Source organism: Oncorhynchus keta, chromosome 24, assembly GCF_023373465.1.
Source record: "Oncorhynchus keta strain PuntledgeMale-10-30-2019 chromosome 24, Oket_V2, whole genome shotgun sequence".
Taxonomy (NCBI): domain Eukaryota; kingdom Metazoa; phylum Chordata; class Actinopteri; order Salmoniformes; family Salmonidae; genus Oncorhynchus; species Oncorhynchus keta.
In genome coordinates, this window is record NC_068444.1 from 44,540,096 (window position 1) to 44,562,106 (window position 22,011).

The following is a 22,011-nucleotide window of genomic DNA, read 5'->3' on the forward strand; positions in this document are numbered from 1 at the left end:
TAGACGTTGGCTAGCTGTTGGCTAGCTAGCAGTGTCTCCTACGTTAAGGACGACAAATAGCTGGCTAGCTAACCTCGGTAAATTAAGATAATCACTCTAAGACTACACGCTCTAAACTACACAATTATCTTGGATACGAAGACAGCAAAGACAACTATGTAGCTAGCTAACACTACACTAATCAAGTCGTTCAGTTGAGTGTAATAGTTTCTACAGTGTTATTCGGTAGACGGTGGACGTTTGCTAGCTGGCTAGCTGCTGGGCAGATAGCAGTGTAGACTACGTTAGGACGACGAAATACGAAGTTGCAATAGAAGTGCTGACTGTTTCACTTTGTTGTCCTCTTTCTTTTCCTTTTTCTTCTGTCCTTCTTTTGTCCTTATTTTGTCTTCCTTTCTTCTGTTAACTAGATATTTTTTGTTGTAATAAAATGTGATTCGATTTGACGAACCTTTCCGTTGACTGAAGGGTCTATATGTCACTTACCTGAGGCTACCTCTGCATATGTGGGCGGTAGTGAGCCTGAGTTATGGTCTGGGCTGAGCTACCCTCCTGTTGGCCACTATTTGTCTTCTCTTAGAGTACAGTCCAGTGCTGTGAATGGATGTGTTGGGCTGAGCTGTGTCTGGCACCACTGGGCTGAGCTGGGTTGGTTCTGGCACTACTGGGCTGAGCTGGTTTGGTACTAGTACTGCTGGGCTGGGCTGAGCTGGGTTGGTTCTGGCACTCCTGGGATGAGCTGGTACTGGTACTGCTGGGCTGAGCTGGGTTGGTTCTGGCACTGTTGAGCGGGTCTGGGTCTAGCTCGGACATGTTGGTAGGGGCTGTCTGAATTGTTTCCTCTTGCTTGTGTAAGTTTAGGTACTTGCTTTCCTCTCTTTTGCCCTCTCCTTTATATTTTTTTATTGTTGTTTTTAATTATTTGTTAACTAGGTTTTTTAGCTAACAGCAGGTAGCCAGTTGCTAGAAACTCTCTTAGCAAATCCCTAGAAACATGTAAACAACTGTTAGCTTGTTAGCTATGCAGTTGAGGTATAAGGATAAACGTTGTTTTCTGATGTATTTTCTTCTTCTGATTTTTATATTCTTAGTCCTTCTTCCTTTTTTTTCAAATGCACTCTTCCTCTAAATCATTTGAAATGTGATATATAATTCCAGGAGCGCCAAGTCTAGGTCCAAAAGGCTCCTTAATTTCTTCTACCCCCAAGCCATAAGACTGCTAAACAATTAATCAAATGGTCACCGGACTATTTACACTAACACCCCACCCCACCTCCATTTGTTTTGTACACTGCTGCTACTCTCTGTTTATTATATATGCATAGTCACTTCACTTATTTTATACTTTAGTTTATTTGGTAAATATTTTCTTCACCAACAGTGCAGTTCAAGAAGAGTTAAGAACCCCAATAGCAAGAACCTTGGTTTAGATTAAAGTCCTTCTATTCTTCTGTCCTTACCCTTTGGCTCCATAGGATGTGATGTGCTCTACTATTCTATGCTCTGATATGCTGTGCTCCCATCTGTTGGCGTTTAGCGACAGCTCTCCCACCCCTGTGCTGATCTCCGGGTCCATATTAACCAGGCTAATTTGTCTGCCAATGCCCCCTCTGATTGCTACCATGTGATGTCATGTGAAAGGTGAGGGATGCTCACTTATCTGTAGAGAGAGAGAGGGGGAGAGGGTAATAAAGAAAGAGAGCGAGAGAGAGAGAGTGGGGGGGGGTGAGAGAGGGAGAAGGGCAAAGGGGAAAAGAGAAAGAAAAGAAGGTCGAGAAAATAAGAAAAAAAAACAGATCAAGAGAGTCACTTTAGTCACTTTGTCCTTACCTATATGTACATATCTACCTTTCAGGTTCCATGTTCAGGGCCTGAGCTTGAGACCAGACTGATATCTCATCTGACGCTCCTCTGAGACCATACCAGTTGTGTGTCTGTCTGGGATTCTGGAAGCAGGCCTGGATCATGGATGACCACACAGACAGGAGCAACTCTTCCATATGGAGCCTCTGGCTCTGAGATTCCCAAATCCCCAGATTCCCAGTCCCTCTCTGTACTTTTAAGAGCCGAAGACCAGGAGGCTCTCCTGTACAGTACGCACCACAAGGGAGGACCAGGAAGATGAGCTTTGTCCGTGCGACAGGCAGGTGAGATGGAGGAAATACGGGGGCACCGTATTGACTGAGACCCACACAGATAAAGAGGGGAGTTGTTCCATCTTCTTGGAGGATTCCTACGGTACTGCCGACACTCCACTCAGTACAGCCTCTCTTGGAACACTGTACAAACTTCCCCCTCAAACCCCACTTTGGCTAGAAGATGTGGAAGATGCCTTAAGGCACATACCTAGGATCGGCTTACCCAAACCTAATCCACTAGGGATGGAACATTGCAAAACTGTCCTTAGATCAGTGGCTAGGGGCAACTTCCTCCCACCTTCCTTCACCACCATAGGAAGACCACTGCATTCAGTCAGAACTCCATTACAGTAGTAAGACTCTTCTCAGCGAGCCCACACCAACCCAAACAACCTGGGGCTGAACAGCAGACATGACTTGGCTTGGGGCCTGGTGCTCCAGGCCTGTCAGTTTATCCAGCCACTGAGCCAACATTGGACATGGGACTGTGATATCCAAAAATGCTGATGTAGTGTCAAAAACAGCCAGTTCGCATGTCCAGGTAGTAAGAGCATAGGGGGTTTTCAATGGCACGTTATGGACTTAATCGTTCGAACCCTGACCTTGAGAAAGTACTGTATGCCAATCAAAGCTAAGTCTAAACAGAAGTACGGAGGAAGAGGTAGTCAAACTCGACATCAAATATTTCTCGCAGTGGCAATAAACACATTCAGTCCTTGATTTATAAACACAATTAATGTATTCAAATAATGGAGGACCAGACTGGAGGCCCGAAGAGAGCGAGATGACATTTTTAAAGGGAAAGTTTCCTGACGGACCAGAAAGCCCCCTTTCACCAGAGGAAGTCCCGGACAACTGTGGGCCTTGTGTGTGCCAGAGAAAGCAGGAGTCAGGCTCGAGGTTCAACAACACGGAAACCTGTGAAAATACAAGCAGCGCACCAACGTATCAAACCAAATAAACCCACTTCAGAGCAGAGCAAAGAGGCACACTTGCCAGCCAATATCTTTTTTGTTTTACCTTTATTGAACTAGGCAAGTCAGTTATGAACAATTTTTTTTTTCAATGACAGCCTAGGAACAATGGGTTAACTGCATTGTTCAGGGGCAGAATGACAGATGTTTACTTTGTCAGCTCAGGGATTTGATCTTGCAACTTTTCCATTACTAGTCCAACACTCTAACCACTAGGCTGAACCAGGGAGGATGCACAATGCTCACAGGAAGGGAGCTGGCAAGTGCTAGTGATGTAAATACTAATCTTTCTTTCACACTGCAGCGTCCAAGCAGTGGGGGAAAAAGTACCCAATTGTCATACTTGAGTAAAAGTAAAGACACCTTAATAGAAAATGATTCAAGTGAATGTCACCCAGTAAAATATTTGAGTAAAAGTCAAAAAATATTTGGTTTTAAATATAATTAAGTTTAAAAAATAAATGGAATTGCTAAAATATACATAAGTATCGAAAGTAAAATAATAAATCATTTAAAATTCCTTATATTAAGCAAACCAGATGGCAAAATGTCTTTTTTTTTTTTTTGACAGACCAGGTTGTACAATCCAACACTCAGACATAATTTACAAACAAAGCATTTGTGTTTAGTGAGTCCACTAGATCAGAGGCAGTAGGGAGGAGCAGAGATATTCTCTTGACGAGTGTGTGAATTGGACCATTTTCCTGTTGTACTAAGCATTCAAAATGTAACAAATCCTTTTGGGTGTCAGGGAAAATGTATGGAGTTAAAAGTACAATATTTTCTTAAAAGGACTGTAAGTGAAGTAAAAGTTGTCAAAAATATAAATAGTAAAGTAAAGTACATATACCCCCAAAAATGACTTAAATAGTACTTCTTTTTTTGCTTAAGAAATGTACACCATTGCGTCCAAGCATTCGGGCTCTGCACACATGCTACATTTAATGCTAGTTGTAGCATTGCTGATTAACAATAAAATGTCATGTAGCGGCCGAACATGGAAAGTATAGTGCATTGATTCCATCTTTCTTCACACGGATGCTACATTTAAGCTAATGCTAGTTGCAGCCTAGCTGATTTTACATGTCACGCCATTAACAACACACTGGTCACACCACATCATTTCAATGTGGAAATGTGGGTAATATTTGTCTGAGATTTCAACCTTTAATTTATTTACCTACACAAAAAGGATAGCAAGAAGTTTGTTGAATTCCCAATGTGTTATCATCATGCTTTCAACCATTTAAAAGCACAACCAAGTTCAAATTGTCATCGAGATGTGTTATTACTCCACTTTCAACTGTTTAAAAGCACAACCAAGTTAAAATGGGAATACAATGTCAGATATTCTGTATTTATACAACAACAGCTTAATGTGTTATCACTGTGTTTCATCAAATAGCACAACCAAATGACCTGGATAGCAGTTGAGATTACATTAAAAGTGCATAGTGCAACTGATCAATGCTGTTCGATATTCTGTGCAGATTTTTATTGCAATTGTGAAGATCTCCACAGACCTGTGACCTTTGAATGATCTGTTGAACATGCACCCTTTCTATGATTACATAAGAAGACATTTATAGTTAGAGTTTCCTAAAAATGTGGCCAACGGTGTATTCCTCATCTTAAATTGGAATAAATACTAATACATTATAGGCTTAACTTTGGAAAATAGGCTTAAGTTTGGGCTATTTACTGTACTACAAAAGCAATATCGATTTGTATTTGGTTGTTAATGCAATGTAACAAAATATCAACATTTGAAGGAGATATCTTTTGTGCCACTGACTTAGTTTGGCTTTAATTCCAGTTTGTCTACAAATTAATCATTGATATGTTAGATTCACATCTCCATCTCAACCAAAATCGAAGATAAGGAATAGGACTACATCAAACAAAACTTTTAATCAAGAACTTGAGAAAACTCTGCCTGACAGCACATTTGTCAAATGTCTCGATGAGATCGACATATGGCCCAACCATTGCTCTGCCTAACTTTCATTGAATTCAATCAAGGGTTTACATACAGCGACTACAGTTTTTTAAGGTCATTTGCCACGTATATATTACAGGATGAGGTGGCCGAGTTGTTAAGGCGATGGACTGCTAATCCATTGAGCTCTGCATGTATGGTTTCTAATCCCATCCTCATCGTGTAACCAGTACAATTCTGTGCTTTATTATGGCATTGGAAGGTTTTGACTTTCACAAACACTGGTAAGATGGCCGACTGCCACCGCGAGAGCACAGCACTTGGTGTCTTAGTGGTGAAGGCGATGAACTTCATGTGTGGATCATAACACCAACCTCTTCACAAAACATATTTCCTCTCTTGCATGGCCCCACATGAATATAGAATCCCTCCACAATCCTAGAGAAACTGATAAGATTCATGTATTGAAGAATAGCTTTTCCAAGGGCAACCTCAATGGTGTGATTTGATCTGACACCTCAACACACCGCGTCAAGCACTTGAGACAACTCGGCCTGACAACAGATTTGTTAAATGTCTCGATGGGATCGACACATGGCCCTGCCATTGCTCTGCCAAACTTTCATAGATTTCATTCAAGGGTTTCGATATAGCAACTACAGTTTTTTAAGGTCATTTGCCACATAAGTATTACAGGATGAGGTGGCCGAGTGGTTAAGGCGATGGACTTATTATGGCATTGGAAGATTTTGACTTTCACAAACACTAGTAAGATGGCCGACTGCCACCGCGACAGCACAGGACTTGGTGTCTTAATGGTGAAGGCGATGAACTACATGTGTGGATGGCCCTGCCATTGCTCTGCCTAACTTTCATAGATTTCATTCAAAGGTTTTGATACAGCAACTACAGTTTTTTAAGGTCATTTGCCAGATAGATATTACAGGATGAGGTGTCCGAGTGGTTAAGGCTAATCCATTGTGCTCTGCATAGATGGGTTCGAATCCCATCCTCATCTTGTAACCAGTATAGTTCTGTACTTAATTATGGCATTGGACAATTTTGACTTTCACAAACACTGGTAAGATGGCCGACAGCACAGGACTTGGTGTCTTAGTGGTGAAGGCGATGAACGACATGTGTGGATCAAAACACCAACCTCTTCACAAAACATACTTCCTCTCTTGCATGGCCCCACATGAATAAAGAATCCCTCCACAATCCTAGAGAAACTGATAAGATTCATGTATTGAAGAATAGCTTTTCCAAGGGCAACCTCAATGGTGTGATTTGAACCGACACCTCAACACACAGCATCAAGCACTTGAGGCAACTCGGCCTGACAACAGATTTGTTAAATGTCTCGATTGGATGGCCCTGCCATTGCTCTGCCTAACTTTCATAGATTTCATTCAAGGGTTTCGATACAGCAACTACAGTTTTTTAAGGTCATTTGCCACGTAAGTATTACAGGATCAGGTGGCCGAGTGGTTAAGGCTAATCCATTGTGCTCTGCATAGATGGGTTCGAATCCCATCCTCATCTTGTAACCAGTATAGTTCTGTACTTAATTATGGCATTGGACAATTTTGACTTTCACAAACACTGGTAAGATGGCCGACAGCACAGGACTTGGTGTCTTAGTGGTGAAGGCGATGAACGACATGTGTGGATCAAAACACCAACCTCTTCACAAAACATACTTCCTCTCTTGCATGGCCCCACATGAATATAGAATCCCTCCACAATCTGAGAGAAACTGATAAGATTCATGAATTGAAGAATAGCTTTTCCAAGGGCAACCTCAATGGTGTGATTTGATCCGACACCTCAACACACAGCATCAAGCACTTGAGACAACTCGGCCTGACAACAGATTTGTTAAATGTCTCGATGGGATCGACACATGGCTCTGCCATTGCTCTGCCTAACTTTCATAGATTTCATTCAAGGGTTTCGATACAGCAACTACAGTTTTTTAAGGTCATTTGCCAGATAGGTATTACAGGATGAGGTGGCCGAGTGGTTAAGGCGATGGACTGCTAATCCATTGTGCTCTCCATGCATGGGTTCGAATCCCATCCTCCTCATGTAACCAGTACAACTCTGTACTTTATTATGGCATTGGAAGATTTTGACTTTCACAAACACTGGTAAGATGGCCGACTGCCACCGCGAGAGCACAGGAATTGGTATCTTAGTGGTGAAGGCAATGAACTACATGTGTGGATCAAAACAACAACCTCTTCACAAAACATACTTCCTCTCTTGCATGAATATAGAATCCCTCCAAAATCCTAGAGAAACTGATAAGATTCATGAATTGAAGAATAGCTTTTCCAAATAGCATTTCCATTGGAAGGTTTTGACTTTAACAAACACTGGTAAGATGGCCGACTGCCACCGCGAGAGCACAGGACTTGGTATCTTAGTGGTGAAGGCGATGAACTACATGTGTGGATCAAAACACCAACCTCTTCACAAAACATACTTCCTCTCTTGCATGGCCCCACATGAATATAGAATCACTCCACAATCCTAGAGAAACTGATAAGATTCATGAATTGAAGAATAGCTTTTCCAAGGGCAACCTCAATGGTGTGATTTGATCCGACACCTCAACACACCGCGTCAAGCACTTGAGACAACTCGGCCTGACAACAGATTTGTTAAATGTCTCGATTGGATGGCCCTGCCATTGCTCTGCCTAACTTTCATAGATTTCATTCAAGGGTTTCGATACAGCAACTACAGTTTTTTAAGGTCATTTGCCACATAAGTATTACAGGATGAGGTGGCCGAGTGGTTAAGGCGATGGACTGCTAATCCATTGTGCTCTGCATGCATGGGTTTGAATCCCATCCTCATCGTTTAACCAGTACAATTCTGTGCTTTATTATGGCATTGGAAGGTTTTGACTTTCACAAACACTGGTAAGATGGCCGACTGCCACCGCGAGAGCACAGGAATTGGTATCTTAGTGGTGAAGGCGATGAACTTCATGTGTGGATCAAAACACCAACCTCTTCACAAAACATACTTCCTCTCTTGCATGGCCCCACATGAATATAGAATCCCTCCACAATCCTAGAGAAACTGATAAGATTCATGAATTGAAGAATAGCTTTTCCAAGGGCAACCTCAATGGTGTGATTTGATCCGACACCTCAACACACAGCATCAAGCACTTGAGACAACTCGGCCTGACAACAGATTTGTTAAATGTCTCGATGGGATCGACACATGGCTCTGCCATTGCTCTGCCTAACTTTCATAGATTTCATTCAAGGGTTTCGATACAGCAACTACAGTTTTTTAAGGTCATTTGCCAGATAGGTATTACAGGATGAGGTGGCCGAGTGGTTAAGGCGATGGACTGCTAATCCATTGTGCTCTGCATGCATGGGTTTGAATCCCATCCTCATCCTGTAACCAGTACAATTCTGTATTTTATTATGGCATTGGAAGATTTTGACTTTCACAAACACTGGTAAGATGGCCGACTGCCACCGCGAGAGCACAGGAATTGGTATCTTAGTGGTGAAGGCGATGAACTTCATGTGTGGATCAAAACACCAACCTCTTCACAACACATACTTCCTCTCTTGCATGGCCCCACATGAATATAGAATCCCTCCACAATCCTAGAGAAACTGATAAGATTCATGAATTGAAGAATAGCTTTTCCAAGGGCAACCTCAATGGTGTGATTTGATCCGACACCTCAACACACAGCATCAAGCACTTGAGACAACTCGGCCTGACAACAGATTTGTTAAATGTCTCGATGGGATCGACACATGGCTCTGCCATTGCTCTGCCTAACTTTCATAGATTTCATTCAAGGGTTTCGATACAGCAACTACAGTTTTTTAAGGTCATTTGCCAGATAGGTATTACAGGATGAGGTGGCCGAGTGGTTAAGGCGATGGACTGCTAATCCATTGTGCTCTGCATGCATGGGTTCGAATCCCATCCTCCTCGTGTAACCAGTACAACTCTGTACTTTATTATGGCATTGGAAGATTTTGACTTTCACAAACACTGGTAAGATGGCCGACTGCCACCGCGAGAGCACAGGAATTGGTATCTTAGTGGTGAAGGCAATGAACTACATGTGTGGATCAAAACAACAACCTCTTCACAAAACATACTTCCTCTCTTGCATGAATATAGAATCCCTCCAAAATCCTAGAGAAACTGATAAGATTCATGAATTGAAGAATAGCTTTTCCAAATAGCATTTCCATTGGAAGGTTTTGACTTTAACAAACACTGGTAAGATGGCCGACTGCCACCGCGAGAGCACAGGACTTGGTATCTTTGTGGTGAAGGCGATGAACTACATGTGTGGATCAAAACAACAACCTCTTCACAAAACATACTTCCTCTCTTGCATGGCCCCACATGAATATAGAATCACTCCACAATCCTAGAGAAACTGATAAGATTCATGAATTGAAGAATAGCTTTTCCAAGGGCAACCTCAATGGTGTGATTTGATCCGACACCTCAACACACCGCGTCAAGCACTTGAGACAACTCGGCCTGACAACAGATTTGTTAAATGTCTCGATTGGATGGCCCTGCCATTGCTCTGCCTAACTTTCATAGATTTCATTCAAGGGTTTCGATACAGCAACTACAGTTTTTTAAGGTCATTTGCCACGATAAGTATTACAGGATGAGGTGGCCGAGTGGTTAAGGCGATGGACTGCTAATCCATTGTGCTCTGCATGCATGGGTTTGAATCCCATCCTCATCGTTTAACCAGTACAATTCTGTGCTTTATTATGGCATTGGAAGGTTTTGACTTTCACAAACACTGGTAAGATGGCCGACTGCCACCGCGAGAGCACAGGAATTGGTATCTTAGTGGTGAAGGCGATGAACTTCATGTGTGGATCAAAACACCAACCTCTTCACAACACATACTTCCTCTCTTGCATGGCCCCACATGAATATAGAATCCCTCCACAATCCTAGAGAAACTGATAAGATTCATGAATTGAAGAATAGCTTTTCCAAGGGCAACCTCAATGGTGTGATTTGATCCGACACCTCAACACACAGCATCAAGCACTTGAGACAACTCGGCCTGACAACAGATTTGTTAAATGTCTCGATGGGATCGACACATGGCTCTGCCATTGCTCTGCCTAACTTTCATAGATTTCATTCAAGGGTTTCGATACAGCAACTACAGTTTTTTAAGGTCATTTGCCAGATAGGTATTACAGGATGAGGTGGCCGAGTGGTTAAGGCGATGGACTGCTAATCCATTGTGCTCTGCATGCATGGGTTCGAATCCCATCCTCCTCTTGTAACCAGTACAACTCTGTACTTTATTATGGCATTGGAAGATTTTGACTTTCATGGTAAGATGGCCGACTGCCACCGAAGCACAGGAATTGGTATCTTAGTGGTGAAGGCAATGAACTACATGTATGGATCAAAACAACAACCTCTTCACAAAACATACTTCCTCTCTTGCATGAATATAGAATCCCTCCAAAATCCTAGAGAAACTGATAAGATTCATGAATTGAAGAATAGCTTTTCCAAATAGCTTTTCCATTGGAAGGTTTTGACTTTAACAAACACTGGTAAGATGGCCGACTGCCACCGCGAGGCACAGGACTTGGTATCTTAGTGGTGAAGGCGATGAACTACATGTGTGGATCAAAACACCAACCTCTTCACAAAACATACTTCCTCTCTTGCATGGCCCCACATGAATATAGAATCACTCCACAATCCTAGAGAAACTGATAAGATTCATGAATTGAAGAATAGCTTTTCCAAGGGCAACCTCAATGGTGTGATTTGATCCGACACCTCAACACACCGCATCAAGCACTTGAGACAACTCGGCCTGACAACAGATTTGTTAAATGTCTCGGGATTGGATGGCCCTGCCATTGCTCTGCCTAACTTTCATAGATTTCATTCAAGGGTTTCGATACAGCAACTACAGTTTTTTAAGGTCATTTGCCAGATAAGTTTTACAGGATGAGGTGGCCGAGTGGTTAAGGCGATGGACTGCTAATCCATTGTGCTCTGCATGCATGGGTTTGAATCCCATCCTCATCGTTTAACCAGTACAATTCTGTGCTTTATTATGGCATTGGAAGGTTTTGACTTTCACAAACACTGGTAAGATGGCCGACTGCCACCGCGAGAGCACAGGAATTGGTATCTTAGTGGTGAAGGCGATGAACTTCATGTGTGGATCAAAACACCAACCTCTTCACAAAACATACTTCCTCTCTTGCATGGCCCCACATGAATATAGAATTCCTCCACAATCCTAGAGAAACTGATAAGATTCATGAATTGAAGAATAGCTTTTCCAAGGGCAACCTCAATGGTGTGATTTGATCCGACACCTCAACACACAGCATCAAGCACTTGAGACAACTCGGCCTGACAACAGATTTGTTAAATGTCTCAATGGGATCGACACATCGCTCTGCCATTGCTCTGCCTAACTTTCATAGATTTCATTCAAGGGTTTCGATACAGCAACTACAGTTTTTTAAGGTCATTTGCCACGTAAGTATTACAGGATCAGGTGGCCGAGTGGTTAAGGCTAATCCATTGTGCTCTGCATAGATGGGTTCGAATCCCATCCTCATCTTGTAACCAGTATAGTTCTGTACTTAATTATGGCATTGGACAATTTTGACTTTCACAAACACTGGTAAGATGGCCGACTGCCACAGCACAGGACTTGGTGTCTTAGTGGTGAAGGCGATGAACTTCATGTGTGGATCAAAACACCAACCTCTTCACAAAACATACTTCCTCTCTTGCATGGCCCCACATGAATATAGAATCCCTCCACAATCTGAGAGAAACTGATAAGATTCATGAATTGAAGAATAGCTTTTCCAAGGGCAACCTCAATGGTGTGATTTGATCCGACACCTCAACACACAGCGTCAAGCACTTGAGACAACTCGGCCTGACAACAGATTTGTTAAATGTCTCGATTGGATGGCCCTCTGCCATTGCTCTGCCTAACTTTCATAGATTTCATTCAAGGGTTTCGATACAGCAACTACAGTTTTTTAAGGTCATTTGCCACATAAGTATTACAGGATGAGGTGGCCGAGTGGTTAAGGCGATGGACTGCTAATCCATTGTGCTCTGCATGCATGGGTTTGAATCCCATCCTCATCGTTTAACCAGTACAATTCTGTGCTTTATTATGGCATTGGAAGGTTTTGACTTTCACAAACACTGGTAAGATGGCCGACTGCCACCGCGAGAGCACAGGAATTGGTATCTTAGTGGTGAAGGCGATGAACTTCATGTGTGGATCAAAACACCAACCTCTTCACAAAACATACTTCCTCTCTTGCATGGCCCCACATGAATATAGAATCCCTCCACAATCCTAGAGAAACTGATAAGATTCATGAATTGAAGAATAGCTTTTCCAAGGGCAACCTCAATGGTGTGATTTGATCCGACACCTCAACACACAGCATCAAGCACTTGAGACAACTCGGCCTGACAACAGATTTGTTAAATGTCTCGATGGGATCGACATATGGCTCTGCCATTGCTCTGCCTAACTTTCATAGATTTCATTCAAGGGTTTCGATACAGCAACTACAGTTTTTTAAGGTCATTTGCCAGATAGGTATTACAGGATGAGGTGGCCGAGTGGTTAAGGCGATGGACTGCTAATCCATTGTGCTCTGCATGCATGGGTTCGAATCCCATCCTCCTCGTGTAACCAGTACAACTCTGTACTTTATTATGGCATTGGAAGATTTTGACTTTCACAAACACTGGTAAGATGGCCGACTGCCACCGCGAGAGCACAGGAATTGGTATCTTAGTGGTGAAGGCGATGAACTACATGTGTGGATCAAAACAACAACCTCTTCACAAAACATACTTCCTCTCTTGCATGAATATAGAATCCCTCCAAAATCCTAGAGAAACTGATAAGATTCATGAATTGAAGAATAGCTTTTCCAAATAGCTTTTCCATTGGAAGGTTTTGACTTTAACAAACACTGGTAAGATGGCCGACTGCCACCGCGAGAGCACAGGACTTGGTATCTTAGTGGTGAAGGCGATGAACTACATGTGTGGATCAAAACACCAACCTCTTCACAAAACATACTTCCTCTCTTGCATGGCCCCACATGAATATAGAATCACTCCACAATCCTAGAGAAACTGATAAGATTCATGAATTGAAGAATAGCTTTTCCAAGGGCAACCTCAATGGTGTGATTTGATCCGACACCTCAACACACCGCGTCAAGCACTTGAGACAACTCGGCCTGACAACAGATTTGTTAAATGTCTCGATTGGATGGCCCTGCCATTGCTCTGCCTAACTTTCATAGATTTCATTCAAGGGTTTCGATACAGCAACTACAGTTTTTTAAGGTCATTTGCCACATAAGTATTACAGGATGAGGTGGCCGAGTGGTTAAGGCGATGGACTGCTAATCCATTGTGCTCTGCATGCATAGGTTTGAATCCCATCCTCATCGTTTAACCAGTACAATTCTGTGCTTTATTATGGCATTGGAAGGTTTTGACTTTCACAAACACTGGTAAGATGGCCGACTGCCACCGCGAGAGCACAGGAATTGGTATCTTAGTGGTGAAGGCGATGAACTTCATGTGTGGATCAAAACACCAACCTCTTCACAAAACATACTTCCTCTCTTGCATGGCCCCACATGAATATAGAATCCCTCCACAATCCTAGAGAAACTGATAAGATTCATGAATTGAAGAATAGCTTTTCCAAGGGCAACCTCAATGGTGTGATTTGATCCGACACCTCAACACACAGCATCAAGCACTTGAGACAACTCGGCCTGACAACAGATTTGTTAAATGTCTCGATGGGATCGACACATGGCTCTGCCATTGCTCTGCCTAACTTTCATAGATTTCATTCAAGGGTTTCGATACAGCAACTACAGTTTTTTAAGGTCATTTGCCAGATAGGTATTACAGGATGAGGTGGCCGAGTGGTTAAGGCGATGGACTGCTAATCCATTGTGCTCTGCATGCATGGGTTCGAATCCCATCCTCATCGTGTAACCAGTACAATTCTGTATTTTATTATGGCATTGGAAGATTTTGACTTTGACAAACACTGGTAAGATGGCCGACTGCCACCGCGAGAGCACAGGAATTGGTATCTTAGTGGTGAAGGCGATGAACTTCATGTGTGGATCAAAACACCAACCTCTTCACAAAACATACTTCCTCTCTTGCATGGCCCCACATGAATATAGAATCCCTCCACAATCCTAGAGAAACTGATAAGATTCATGAATTGAAGAATAGCTTTTCCAAGGGCAACCTCAATGGTGTGATTTGATCCGACACCTCAACACACAGCATCAAGCACTTGAGACAACTCGGCCTGACAACAGATTTGTTAAATGTCTCGATGGGATCGACACATGGCTCTGCCATTGCTCTGCCTAACTTTCATAGATTTCATTCAAGGGTTTCGATACAGCAACTACAGTTTTTTAAGTTCATTTGCCAGATAGGTGTTACAGGATGAGGTGGCCGAGTGGTTAAGGCGATGTACTGCTAATCCATTATGCTCTGCATGCATGGGTTCGAATCCCATCCTCATCGTCTAAGAAGTACAATTCTGTACTTTATTATGGCATTGGAAGGTTTTGACTTTAACAAACACTGGTAAGATGGCCGACTGCCACCGCCACCGCGACAGCACAGGACTTGGTGTCTTAGTGGTGAAGGCGATGAACTACATGTGTGGATCAAAACACCAACCTCTTCACAAAACATACTTCCTCTCTTGCATGCCCCCACATGAATATAGAATCCCTCCACAATCCTAGAGAAACTGATAAGATTCATGTATTGAAGAATAGCTTTTCCAAGGGCAACCTCAATGGTGTGATTTGAACCGACACCTCAACACAACACATCAAGCACTTGAGGCAACTCGGATGACTTCCAAGATGGCGTAGCAGTCGGACGTGTGTTTTGTCTTGTCCCGTCCTGTCTAGTGTAAATATAGTTTTCTTCGTTTTTTTTCTGTATATATTTCGTACATATTTTAATCTCACTTTCAAACTAGAGCTGAATATACTCTCCTGCAACCCGCATCACCCAATGTGGTACGGATCTGCTTTTTCTATACTTTACTTTAGAACCGGAACCACCATCAGAAGCTAGCCAGCTAACTCGCTACTAGCTCGTACTCAGTTAGCCATTGCTAGCGGTCTTCTAAGCTAACTAGGACACCAGCGCGACATCAACCCAGAGCATATCAGACTGCTCTTTCTCTACCACATCTCCGGATTCCTACCGCAAGCTCTGAACCTTTACACCGGATCATCGCAACTAGCTAGCTGCAATCCGAGTGGCTACTCCTGGCTAACGTCTCTGTCCCAAAACAAGCTACAGTTAGCCTTGAGCTAAGCCCATCTCCCGACTAGCCGAAGAGGCCCAACAATACCTCTTTTGCCAATTGGCCTGGACCCTTTACTGCCGACACGGAGCCCCGCCGATCCATCACGACTGGTCCGCCGACATAATCGTCCGAGGTGGTTTCAACAGGCTTTTTCGTTGCGACATCGCCAAAGATCCATCTGCTGGCCAAGGCCCGCGAGCTTTCTGAAACGCTGTGTCTCCAGCTCACCCAGCGTACTAGAGCTCCTGTAGCATACTCCTGGGCTACAATTACCCGGGCCCACGACCGGTCTGTCGATGTCACCGCAAGAAGAGGAATAAACAGACTCACCCCATCGCGACGTCCCCCAAAGGTTAGCTCTCTAGTCCTCGCTATCTCCCTGCTTGCTAATTCGGCCTGCTAACGGCTAGCTTGTCTAGCCCGGGCCTACGAACTGTTAGCTTGTTAGCACAGGCCTGCTAACCATCTGAATCACCGCATCCCAAACACTCTGAACCCATTTACTTTCTATCTCTCTTTGATTTTTATTTTGTTTATACCTTCCGGAAACCTGCCTCACCCACTGTGATACGGAATCGCTATCACTTTTAATTTTTATTTTATTTTTATGACACACTCAAGAACCTCCAGACGCTAACCAGCTAACTAGCTACAAGCTATTTAGTCATTGTTAGTTTTTTTTAAAAAACCTGGATAACACTCGCCAGCCCAGCTTCCCTGCCCATCCACCGCTGCCCCCTGGACACTGATCTCTTGGCTACTTAGCTGACGCACGCTGGACTGTCCATTAATCACGGTACCCCATTCTGCTTGTTTGTTTATCTGTCGGCCCAGTTGCCTAGTCAACGCCATTTTACCTGCTGTTTGTTGTGCTAGCTGATTAGCCTCGCCTACTGTTTTTAGCTAGCTTTCCCAATTCAACACCTGTGATTACTGTATGCCTCGCTGTATGTCTCTCCCAAATGTCAATATGCCTTGTATACTGTTGTTCAGGTTAGTTATCATTGTTTTAGTTCACAATGGAGCCCCTAGATCCACTCTGCATACCCCTGTTACCTCCTTTGTCCCACCCCCCCACACATGCGGTGACCTCACCCATTACAACCAGCATGTCCAGAGATACAACCTCTCTCATCATCACCCAGTGCCTGGGCTTACCTCCGCTGTACCCGCACCCCACCATACCCCTGTCTGCGCATTATGCCCTGAATATATTCTACCATGCCCAGAAACCTGCTCCTCTTATCCTCTGCCCCCAACGCTCTAGGCGACCAGTTTTGATAGCCTTTAGCCGCACCCTCATACTACTCCTTCTCTGTTCCGCGGGTGATGTGGAGGTAAACCCAGGCCCTGCATGTCCCCAGGTACCCTCATTTGTTGACTTCTGTGATCGAAAAAGTCTTGGTTTTATGCATGTCAACATCAGAAGCCTCCTCCCTAAGTTTGTTTTACTCACTGCTTTAGCACACTCTGCTAACCCTGATGTCCTTGCCGTGTCTGAATCCTGGCTCAGGAAGGCCACCAAAAATTCAGAGATCTCCATACCCAACTATAACATCTTCCGTCAAGATAGAACTGCCAAAGGGGGCGGAGTCGCAGTCTACTGCAGAGATAGCCTGCAAAGTAATGTCATACTTTCCAGGTCCATACCCAAACAGTTTGAACTACTAATTTTGAAAATTACTCTCTCCAGAAACAAGTCTCTCACTGTTGCCGCCTGCTACCGACCCCCGTCAGCTCCCAGCTGTGCCCTGGACACCATTTGTGAATTGATCGCCCCCATCTAGCTTCAGAGTTTGTTCTGTTAGGTGACCTAAACTGGGATATGCTTAACACCCCGGCAGTCCTACAATCTAAGCTAGATGCCCTCAATCTCACTCAAATCATCAAGGAACCCACCAGGTACAACCCTAACTCTGTAAACAAGGGCACCCTCATAGACGTCATCCTGACCAACTGGCCCTCCAAATATACCTCCGCTGTCTTCAACCAGGATCTCAGCGATCACTGCCTCATCGCCTGTATCCGCCACGGAGCCGCAGTCAAACGACCACCCCTCATCACTGTCAAACGCTCCCTAAAACACTTCTGTGAGCAGGCCTTTCTAATCGACCTGGCCCGTGTATCCTGGAAGGACATTGACCTCATCCCGTCAGTTGAGGATGCCTGGTCATTCTTTAAAAGTAACCTCCTCACCATTTTAGATAAGCATGCTCCGTTCAAAAATGCAGAACCAAGAACAGATACAGCCCTTGGTTCACTCCAGACCTGACTGCCCTCGACCAGCACAAAAACATCCTGTGGCGGACTGCAATAGCATCGAATAGCCCCGTGATATGCAACTGTTCAGGGAAGTCAGGAACCAATACACGCAGTCAGTCAGGAAAGCTAAGGCCAGCTTCTTCAGGCAGAAGTTTGCATCCTGTAGCTCCAACTCCAAAAAGTTCTGGGACACTGTGAAGTCCATGGAGAACAAGAGCACCTCCTCCCAGCTGCCCACTGCACTGAGGCTAGGAAACACGGTCTCCACCGATAAATCCATGATTATCGAAAACTTCAATAAGCACTTCTCAACGGCTGGCCATGCCTTCCGCCTGGCTACTCCAACCTCGGCCAACAGCTCCGCCCCCCCGTAGTTCCTCACCCAAGCCTCTCCAGGTTCTCCTTTACCCAAATCCAGATAGCAGATGTTCTGAAAGAGCTGCAAAACCTGGACCCGTACAAATCAGCTGGGCTTGACAATCTGGACCCGCTATTTCTGAAACTATCTGCCGCCATTGTCGCAACCCCTATTACCAGCCTGTTCAACCTCTCTTTCATATCGTCTGAGATCCCCAAGGATTGGAAAGCTGCCGCAGTCATCCCCCTCTTCAAAGGGGGAGACACCCTGGACCCAAACTGCTATAGACCTATATCCATCCTGCCCTGCCTATCTAAGGTCTTCGAAAGCCAAGTCAACAAACAGGTCACTGACCATCTCGAATGTGCAATCTGGTTTCCGAGCCGGTCACGGGTGCACCTCAGCCACACTCAAGGTACTAAATGATATCATAACCGCCATCGATAAAAGACAGTACTGTGCAGCCGTCTTCATCGACCTCGCCAAGGCTTTCGACTCTGTCAATCACCAAATTCTTATCGGCAGACTCAACAGCCTCGGTTTTTCGGATGACTGCCTTGCCTGGTTCACCAATTACTTTGCAGACAGAGTTCAGTGTGTCAAATCAGAGGGCATGCTGTCCGGTCCTCTGGCAGTCTCTATGGGGGTGCCACAGGGTTCAATTCTCGGGCCGACTCTTTTATCTGTATATATCAATGATGTTGCTCTTGCTGCGGGCGATTCCCTGATCCACCTCTACGCAGACGACACCATTCTATATACTTTCGACCCGTCATTGGACACTGTGCTATCAAACCTCCAAACGAGCTTCAATGCCATACAGCACTCCTTCCGTGGCCTCCAACTGCTCTTAAACGCGAGTAAAACCAAATGCATGCTTTTCAACCGATCGCTGCCTGCACCCGCATGCCCGACTAGCATCACCACCCTGGATGGTTCCGACCTTGAATATGTGGACATCTATAAGTACCTAGGTGTCTGGCTAGACTGCAAACTCTCCTTCCAGACTCACATCAAACATCTCCAATCAAAAATCAAATCCAGAGTCGGCTTTCTATTCCGCAACAAAGCCTCCTTCACTCACGCTGCCAAGCTTACCCTAGTAAAACTGACTATCCTACCGATCCTCGACTTCGGCGATGTCATCTACAAAATGGCTTCCAACACTCTACTCAGCAAACTGGATGCAGTCTATCACAGTGCCATCCGTTTTGTCACTAAAGCACCTTATACCACCCACCACTGCGACTTGTATGCTCTAGTCGGCTGGCCCTCACTACATATTCGTCGCCAGACCCACTGGCTCCAGGTCATCTACAAGTCCATGCTAGGTAAAGCTCCGCCTTATCTCAGTTCACTGGTCACGATGGCAACACCCATCCGTAGCACGCGCTCCAGCAGGTGTATCTCACTGATCATCCCTAAAGCCAACACCTCATTTGGCCGCCTTTCGTTCCAGTACTCTGCTGCCTGTGACTGGAACGAATTGCAAAAATCGCTGAAGTTGGAGACTTTTATCTCCCTCACCAACTTCAAACATCAGCTATCCGAGCAGCTAACCGATCGCTGCAGCTGTACATAGTCTATAGGTAAATAGCTCACCCTTTTTCACCTACCTCATTCCCATACTGTTTTTATACTGTTTTTATTTATTTACTTTTCTGCTCTTTTGCACACCAATATCTCTACCTGTACATGCCCATCTGATCATTTATCACTCCAGTGTTAATCTGCAAAATTGTATTATTCGCCTACCTCCTCATGCCTTTTGCACACATTATATATAGACTGCCCATTTTTTTCTACTGTGTTATTGACTTGTTAATTGTTTACTCCATGTGTAACTCTGTGTTGTCTGTTCACACTGCTATGCTTTATCTTGGCCAGGTCGCAGTTGCAAATGAGAACTTGTTCTCAACTAGCCTACCTGGTTAAATAAAGGTGAAATAAAAAATAAATAAAAAAAACAACAGATTTGTTAAATGTCTCGATTGGATGGCCCTGCCATTGCTCTGCCTAACTTTCATAGATTTCATTCAAGGGTTTCGATACAGAAACTACAGTTTTTTAAGGTCATTTACCAGATAGGTATTACAGGATGAGGTGGCCGAGTGGTTAAGGCGATGTACTGCTAACCCATTGTGCTCTGCATGCATGGGTTCGAATCCCATCCTCATCGTGTAACCAGTACAATTCTGTACTTTATTATGGCATTGGAAGGTTTTGAGACTGGGAAGATGGCCGACTGCCACCGCGAGAGCACAGGACTTGGTATCTTAGTGGTGAAGGCGATGAACTACATGTGTGGATCAAAACACCAACCTCTTCACAAAACATACTTCCTCTCTTGCATGGCACCACATGAATATAGAATCACTCCACAATCCTAGAGAAACTGATAAGATTCATGTATTGAAGAATAGCTTTTCCAAGGGCAACCTCAATGCTGGTATTTCAACCGACACCTCAACACACCACATCAAGCACTTGAGGCAACTCGGCCTGACAACAGATTTGTTAAATGTCTCGATTGGATGGCCCTGCCATTGCTCTGCCTAACTTTCATAGATTTCATTCAAGGGTTTCGATACAGCAACTACAGTTTTTGAAGGTCATTTGCCACGTAAGTATTACAGGATGAGGTGGCCGAGTGGTTAAGGCGATGGACTGCTAATCCATTGTGCTCTGCATGCATGGGTTCGAATCCCATCCTCATCGTGTAACCACTACAATTCTGTACTTTATTATGGCATTGGAAGGTTTTGACTTTAACAAACACTGGTAAGATGGCCGACTGCCACCGCGAGAGCACAGGACTTGGTATCTTAGTGGTGAAGGCGATGAACTACATGTGTGGATCAAAACACCAACCTCTTCACAAAACATACTTCCTCTCTTGCATGGCCCCACATGAATATAGAATCACTCCACAATCCTAGAGAAACTGATAAGATTAAGTTATTGAATAATAGCTTTTCCAAGGGCAACCTCAATGCTGGTACCGACACCTCAACACACCGCATCAAGCACTTGAGGCAACTCGGCCTGACAACAGATTTGTTAAATGTCTCGATTGGATCGACACATGGCCCTGCCATTGCTCTGCCTAACTTTCATAGATTTCATTCAAGGGTTTCGATACAGCAACTACAGCAACTACAGTTTTTAAGGTCATTTGCCAGATAAGTATTACAGGATGAGGTGGCCGAGTGGTTAAGGCTGCTGGACTGCTAATCCATTGTGCTCTGCATGCATGGGTTCGAATCCCATCCTCATCGTGTAACCAGTACAATTCTGTACTTTATTATGGCATTGGAAGGTTTTGACTTTCACAAACACTGGTATGATGGCCGACTGCCACCGCGAGAGCACAGGACTTGGTATCTTAGTGGTGAAGATGATGAACTTCATGTGTGGATCAAAACACCAACCTCTTCACAAAACATACTTCCTCTCTTGCATGGCCCACATGAATATAGAATCCCTCCACATGAATATAGATTCATCCTCAATGGTGTGATTTGAACAAAATCCTAGAGAAACTGATAAGATTCATGAATTGAAGAATAGCTTTTTTAAGGTCCAAATAGCTTTTCCATTGGAAGGTTTTGACTTTCACAAACACTGGTAAGATGGCCGACTGCCACCGCGAGAGCACAGGAATTGGTATCTTAGTGGTGAAGGCGATGAACTACATGTGTGGATCAAAACACCAACCTCTTCACAAAACATACTTCCTCTCTTGCATGGCCCACGTGAATATAGAATCCCTCCACAATCCTAGAGAAACTGATAAGATTCATGAATTGAAGAATAGCTTTTCCAAGGGCAACCTCAATGGTGTGATTTGATCCGACACCTCAACACACCGCGTCAAGCACTTGAGACAACTCGGCCTG

At 44.1% G+C, this 22,011-nt stretch overlaps 2 non-coding genes across 2 annotated transcripts; both read left to right on the forward strand.

The window, feature by feature from the left end:
* The first annotated feature begins 14,048 nt into the window (after positions 1-14,048).
* Positions 14,049-14,130, forward strand: trnas-gcu (transfer RNA serine (anticodon GCU)). The gene has a single exon. It is a non-coding gene; the product is annotated as a tRNA-Ser (tRNA).
* A 6,618-nt stretch (positions 14,131-20,748) lies between these two features.
* Positions 20,749-20,830, forward strand: trnas-gcu (transfer RNA serine (anticodon GCU)). Its single transcript has one exon. It is a non-coding gene; the product is annotated as a tRNA-Ser (tRNA).
* Positions 20,831-22,011: the final 1,181 nt, after the last annotated feature.